The 7,724-nt window shown below is 42.6% G+C and overlaps 1 protein-coding gene across 1 annotated transcript in view; it reads left to right on the top strand.

The window, feature by feature from the left end:
- The window catches only part of LOC136399327 (zinc finger protein 420-like), a 375,158-nt gene that overhangs the window by 149,426 nt on the left and 218,008 nt on the right, over positions 1-7,724 (top strand). The window lies entirely within an intron of this gene.

Raw genomic sequence — 7,724 nt, forward strand, 5'->3', positions numbered from 1 at the left:
GTGCCTGAGCTCAAGCTGGCGATCCTGGGATTTTGTACCTTGATCTTCCTAGTCCCAGTCCAATGCTATAGTCACTGCACAACCACCTGATCAGGCCCTAACTATCTTTTTAAAACTATATATATTGGTAATCAATATCCGGATCTGTGGAATGTAGATTATGGAGATCATATAGTGCTTTGTAGTATTTCCATCAGCCATGTTGGTATAAAAGACATTTCACTGCGTACACTCGATGAAAGGCTGAATCCACAATATGAATAAAAAACATGAGGCTAGTGTGTTTCAAAAGGAAAGTTTGTTTTAAAAGCACCTGGTTGTAAGCGGGCAGAGACCAGCAAAAGGTGTTAGCCCCGAGCTGCGGGAGGCAGCATTGATATATCAGTTACAGCAGGGGCTTGCTGGCACGGGATTGCCTGCACCTAGACATGCTCAAATTAGCATATCAGGGTTTGTGGCCTGGTTACAGACTTGACAATGAGCAGGAGGAAAATTTTGTGGCAGAAACACAATTTTTTTTTTTTTTTTTACGTAGTATAGGTTAATGAGAGCGGTCCTTTTGGGTGTCCCTGAAAAATTCTGAAGAAAACCAAGAGTTAAGGAATATTCCAGGAACAGTTGGGACCTGGCAACTCTGAGCTCGCAGATAGGCTTTTACAAACAGCTATTGTGAATTAAACTCCCCTAATGGTCAGGTCCCTTTCCAATGCAAGTTCTCCCTGACATTTCGGCAAAGGTAAACTTTTTGCTACAGTTCAGAGCAAAGACCAGAAAAGCAGAAAGAGAATAGCAAGCAAATTAACAACCTCACAGTGGAGGATGAGAATGTTCTGTTTTGAGTCCTAGTGGGAAGTTGGGTGAATGGAATCTGAGCTTTTAAGGGGCTCTCAATCTAACAGAGCCACTGTAAAGTTATCATTCATGTTCACAGCAAAGAAGTATGAGACAACTAGAACACTTTATCAAATTCTAAACATTTGGGGAAAGGCCAATTTTCAACAAAAGCTAAGAATTCATTTTGCTTACGGGAAGTTTTGTTGCTTGTAAAATGTATGAGGGAGTGAAACCAACATATATACGAGAGAAACGACTAATCAATAGGTGCAAAATTTTGACGTCTTTGTCAGACTGGGATGCAGAGGACCCAGATTCAAGACCCCGAGGTCACCAGCTTAAGCACGGGCTCATCTGGTTTGAGCAAAGCTCACCAGCTTGGACCCAAGGTCGCTGGCTTGAGCAAAGAGTCACTCAGTCTGCTGTAGTCCCCTGGTCAAGGCACATATGAGAAAGCAATCAACAAACAACTAAAGTGCCACAACAATGAATTGATGCTTCTCATCTCTCTCCCTTCCTGTCTGTCCCTCTCTCTGACTTTCTCTGTCACAAAATAAATAAAATTAAAATGCTTTAAATAAAAACAAACAAAAAAACCACATGCAAATATTTAGATTATGAAAGACCTCAAAATTGGCTCAGGCTAGTTAGCTCAGTAGGTTAAGAGTGTCATCCTGAAAGAACAAGGTTATAAGTTAAATCCCCAGTCAGGTCACACATGAGAAGCAAACAAAAAAAAATGCACGACTGAATGAAACAACAAATGAATGATTCCTTTCTCTTCCCCCTTTCCTCTCCCTTCCTCTCTCTCTAAAAAATCAATAAAAGTTGAGCACTGCTGGGAAAGCTCTGGATTACCTTCACAGAGTTTGGAGGTTGCTCGTTTGATTTCCATCAGGGAACATACAGGAACAGCCCAATGTTAATCCCTCTCACTGTACCTGCCTTTCTCAAAGAAATCTCATTGTCACTGGCTTGAGCCAAGGTCACTGGGTTAAAGTCAATGAATGAGCACCAAGACATACACAGAACAAACTGAAGTATAAAAGCAGAAACACCATGGGTGAGGACCTAAAGATTCTGAAAGCGAGTTGGAAAGATAGATGTAAAGGTTAAACTGGAAAAGGGAAGGTGATAGATGTGACTACTTTTACTATGTGTGTGAAGGGTGAAGGCATCTTCCATCTTTCAATGACTGAAGACAGCTAGAGACGGTGTAGGAAAAGACCAGCCTGGCAGGACTGTGCCAGACACTCTGCTTCCATACGATAACTCATATCCCCCGTGGCCCTGGAAGGCAGGTTTTACTTCACCGTTTCCACCTGACTTTGTGCTTCTGTGAGGAGCAGGGTCTCTCTTCATCTCCTGGCATAAATCATTGAGTCATTTCTGCATCCTCAGAGCACCGCATTGCTGGTTGTGACTCACCGCTTTAAACTGTGAAGAGTCTTCAAAATTCAGGTAAAACAAACATTCATCAAAGTCTAGTTAGAAGGCAGTAAAACTCACATAGTTTTACTATCATTGTGGCACCCCCACATCACAAATAATTGAAGGACACTTGAGAAGGCTACTTCTTCTCAAGGTCACATTTCCCTCATTTGTAGCACAATGATACCAATGCCACCCCTACAAATTTGTGATAATTCAGCCTACCTGAGACAGGGAAAAGAGCAAACCAGGTATTCTGATGGACATGGAGATGTTAGAGTTTGAGAAACTAAAAAGCAGAGATACTTTGTGAAATGGAGCAGAAAGAAGAATCCAAACTCAGACTCACGTAGTCACTTGAATCATGACAGACACTTGCCATGCAGTGAGGAAAGCATGGTCTTTCTATCACATGGCTCTGCATTGGGTGAATCTATAAATCAAGAAAGTAGCATGACCTTTCATGCCTACTTCGTACCATTAACAATAATCAATGTCAGATAAACTACAGATTAAAATGTGAAGAGAAAAACAACTATGGTTATTATAGAAAAATGTAGAATAGTACTTTTATACCTCTGTGGAATCATGGGTTTCTTTAAATGAATATCAAACCATGAACTTCGTGAAAAAAATGGTAAATTGGAATCCACTGAAATTAAGAACTATTCCTCATGAACACAAGCAGTGCGCAAAAAGAAAAGCACACGAGAGCCCTGGCCGGTTGGCTCAGTGGTAGAGCGTCGGCCTGGCGTGCGGAAGTCCCGGGTTTGATTGCCGGCCAGGGCACACAGGAGAAGTGCCCATCTGCTTCTCCACCCCTCCCCCTCTCCTCCCTTCTGTCTCTCTCTTCCCCTCCCGCAGCCAAAGCTCCATTGGAGCAAAGTTGGCCCGGGCACTGAGGATGGCTTCGTGGCCTCTGCCTCAGGCGCTAGAATGGCTCTGGTTGCGACAGAGTGACGCCCCAGATGGGCAGAGCATCCCCCCCTGGTGGGCGGGCTAGTGGATCCCGGTCGGGCGCATGCGGGAGTCTGTCTGACTGCCTCCCTATTTCCAACTTCAGAAAAAATTTTAAAAATAAATAAATAAATAAAACGAAAATCACACAATGAGACACAGTAGAAGATATTAGATAATTCCAAATGAGACAGTGGATTGGTATTGAGAACATTTTTTTAAAAATGTACAAAATTGTAAAAGGAAAAAAAACAATGGAAAAAAAACATACTCTAACATGCAAATTACAAACATTGATATACAACGTATGTTTGCCTTTGAAATGTTCCTCAGCTCCATAATTCATCAGTCACTGGACATTAACCTACAGCACGGTGTCAATACATACACAGAACAACTAAAATATAAAAGGAGAAACGCCAACTATTAACATGGGTGTAGACTTCCCGTGACACACACTTGTGACGGTAATGATAATGGTGTGGCCACTCAGGAAAAGTGCTTATGGAATCTTATACAACTCAGCAATCCTGAAACAGCCTGAATATACAAATTCTCCAATGACATTTGATAGAAAGTGTATCCTTTCTTTCTTGGTTTGTCTGGGCACTATTTTCAAAACTCAGTCAACTATATTTGTGTGGGCCTATTGCTAGATCTCTACTGTACTACATTAATCCATATGTCTATCTATTAGCCAATCCCCAAATCCCTTTATTACAGACAACTTATGGTAAAATTTGAAATGTGATGAGAGTCCTCCATTCCAACAGTTATGTTTCAGAATATTTTGGTTCTTTAAATTCTTTTGCTTTTTCATATAAATTTTGAATTGTTTTTCAATAATTAAAACATAACCTTGAAATTCTTTAACTTAGTGAAGCTTTAGCATTGTCCCTGAATAAACTTACTCTGAAAAGTAGAAGTTGAGTATCTATTACTGCCCTGCAAATATTAGGATTGTTATATTATTATAATTTTAAAGTTTAAGAACTTACATATTCTATCCTACAAAAGAGAATTTTACTTTCATAACAGGACAGGCATTATTTCACACAGAAATACTTCAGCTTTTCAGGCTATAACTAAGTATGAATATTTTGTTAATGGGATCCATTTGTAGGAGGGTTGGTCCACCTGAACGTTAACTTAAATTCCCAGTGGATTTTATCACACTGACACAAAAATGACAGGCCTCTTTACCTGCAGATGTGGGTCTGTTTCCATTAGTGGCAGGTGGTCCCTATAGGGCATAAAATCAGAACCAGAATAAGGTGCAGGAAGAGAGACTCCTCTTTTCTCCCCCCAGAGCTGGGCATCCTCTGCTTTTTCCATATCCTCACACATGGTAAGAACAGAGAGACAGAAAGGAGAGGGAAAAGCATGGAGAAGCAGATGGGGGCTTCTCTTGGGGGCCCTGACCAGGAATTGAACCCAGGACATACATATGCTGACCTGATGCTCTACCAATGAGCCAAAAGGTCAGGGCCAATAGAGTATCATCTTAACTGGAGTTCCCATCACACCTGCTTTGACCTTCCCAACAACCTCCACAATAATTTCTGGGTATCTAAAAAGTGTTTTCCATGTTGACTGCATTAATAGTCATCTGAACAAAATGGGTCAGGCAAATATGAGCATGGTTATCTCAAACCTATTGTATGTACAGTTTATGATTGGATTCCTCACTAAAGCACAATTCTCTGCATAGTAGGTATCATAAAAAATAACATTTTCACTTTTTTACTCATTTTAATTTTTATAATTCTTAGATATTATATATTTTTAGAGACAGAAGTGAAAACGAAGACAGAAGCAGGAAGCATCAACTCCCACATGTGCCTCATCCAGAAAAGCCCAGGGTTCTGAATCAGTGACTTGAGCATCAATAAATAACTAAAGTGCTACAATTACTAGTTGCTGCCTCTCATCTCCCTTCCTTACAGTCTGTTCCCATCTGTCCCTCTGGCTTAAAAAAGAAATAACATGAATTCTAGACAAAATGAAAACAGAATGCCTTATAAAGGTAGAGATTGTCAGATTCTGTTTCCTAATAGTCACAAGAAAAGATGAATGTAAGGGTAATGTGCATCAATACACCTCCTCTACATCCCTCATTGGATTCCAGGGAAATAAATAACTCCCATTAAGCCGAGGCCCTGTAGTTTTTCCTGTAATAAACCAAAAGCCTTAAAGACACTGTTGCTGGTAAGGAGTGTAAGACATAAAACATCAGTAGGTGCATATAAATATGAACACTGCACAGTGAGACTATGGCTATGACAGGAAGCAGAGGAGAGCAGTATCCAATATCTAGTTTCTCTGATGCTGGTGATTATCAGGGAAGGTGTGTGCACAGGAACTAGTATCAAACAGCTCACACAGATGCAGGACAGGACACTGGAAGAGCCAACAAACTTTGGTGCGTCCACTTTAAACTCTTCCCACTGGGAATTCCTACTAATGATGATGAATCACTTGAAATACACTCAAGGCACTACAGGTGCCAATGGACATACCTCTGGCCCTGCAGTGAACATAGAAAACTTTGCATTCAAACACTAAGGATAATGTTTCACCAGACTGGTGCTGGCAAAGTGGATAGTGCATGAACCTGGGACACTGAGGTCCCCAATTTGAACCTCATGGTCGCTGGCTGAAGCTCAGGATCAAAAACATAATCCCAAGGATAATGGTTCAAAGCTAGGGGTCACTGGTGTGGCTTCAGCCCCTCAGGCCAAGGCACAGGTGACAAGCAATCAATAACTAAAGTAATGCAACTACAAATTGATGCTTCACATCTCACTTCCTTCGTGAGAAAAGGAAAATGTTTCAGACCCCAAAGCTGCCACGATCTCCACATTCCTCTAGAAAGGATGACCAACAGTTGACTATTCATGACTGAGAATCAAACCTATTAAACTTGTCCTGGTTCCACAGGGATGCAGAAGGAACTAACAAAACATTGAAATATACAGGACCCTAATGAAGGGGGGGCCAAAGATAGAATCTGCTCACAGAAGTAAAAAGCCAGAGGACTCAGTTTTTCTCTTTCCTCAGGGACCTGAGGGAGGGAGGCACTGTCAGCGCAGGCTTTGTCTTGGAACCAGGAGAAGAGAGGAGTCTGAGGGAAGGAGCTGAGATGACAACAACCAAGACCAGGAGCAGGCCTGTTTCCTGGCATCTGCCACACCATTTATTGCAGGCGCTGGGTGCCCACAAAGCCTGTGGCGAGCTCTCAAGAACTGCTTGCGAATAGCTTGTGGACATCCGTCCACGTGGTACCTGAGCAAGCTTGATCTGCCCGCGCACCCAGTGGAGTTTAGCGTATGCGGAACGGAGACGCACTTGATCTGCGACCCAACTGCTCCCAAAGTTCGGACACCCGATTGCAGATCGCAGCCCCTGCCCTGCACAGGGCTGTGCTTTGAATGCTTAGTGGTATCGCAGGAGGGGCTAGGCCAGGGGTCTCAAACTCGCGGCCCGCAGACTAATCCACGAAGTTCAAAATATTTTGGATAAAATTAAGTAAGCCTAGGGGCCTACTGGTATTTTTCATTTCTCTAGCATCCTAGCTAGATATTAGCTTAGTTAACAGCAGTTGTGATGCGAACTACAGTTTCTGGTCGTTTTGTGACACTGAGTAAACTGCATGTACGATTGTGCTTGTTGTACTGATTTTTTTTTTGTTTTCAACTGCAGTGAGAAAAGTGTTGCGTAACAGTTGCCTTTTGTAGACCTAGTGCGGCCTGCCGAACGGCTGTGATCTTGCTCTGCGGCCCACATGCTGAGTTGAGTTTGAGACCCCTGGACTAGGCTGTGTTACCCCCACCTCCTAGTCCCACACTGTTCTTCTTACTGTGCAGTGGCAGTGCGGGACCCCCCTCATCTGGGTCTCCAGGCTGCTCTCTCCTGTGAGGTAGGGGTGGCTGGGTGCTTGATCCCCTGCTCTCTAGAGACAGAGGGGGAGGCGCCAGAGGACTCCTAGTCAAGTCACTGCTAGAGCCATAAATTTGCAGAGCCCTACCCAAGCACCTCCTACCAACATGACTGAGGTAGGTAGGTGAATCATTAGGACAACGATGCCTCAGTATTACTCCGCCCAAGAATCTCGCAGAGGCAAACATTGTAGTACAGCGCCTCCACCTGGAAAAGGAAATGTTACCTCTTAACTGGAAAAAAACTTTTTTTGTTTCATCTTTCTTCTTTTTCTTCTTTCTTTTTTCCATGTGAACTTCAATATCCTTAGTTGTTATATTTTTTTATGCTTCATTTCTGCAAGGGTTTAATTTCTGACACTTTCCCTTTTTTTCTCTGCCTCTCCCCACCCCCACCCTTTCCGCCCTCTACTGGGTATATGCCCCCCAAAATCAGAAACATGGGTACGTAAAGACACATGCACACCCATGTTCATCGCAGCATTGTTCATGGTGGCCAAGACATGGATACAATCGAAATGCTGTTCAATAGAAGATTAAATAAAGATGTGGTACATATATACA

The sequence above is a fragment of the Saccopteryx leptura genome, chromosome 3 (assembly GCF_036850995.1).
Source record: "Saccopteryx leptura isolate mSacLep1 chromosome 3, mSacLep1_pri_phased_curated, whole genome shotgun sequence".
NCBI lineage: Eukaryota > Metazoa > Chordata > Mammalia > Chiroptera > Emballonuridae > Saccopteryx > Saccopteryx leptura.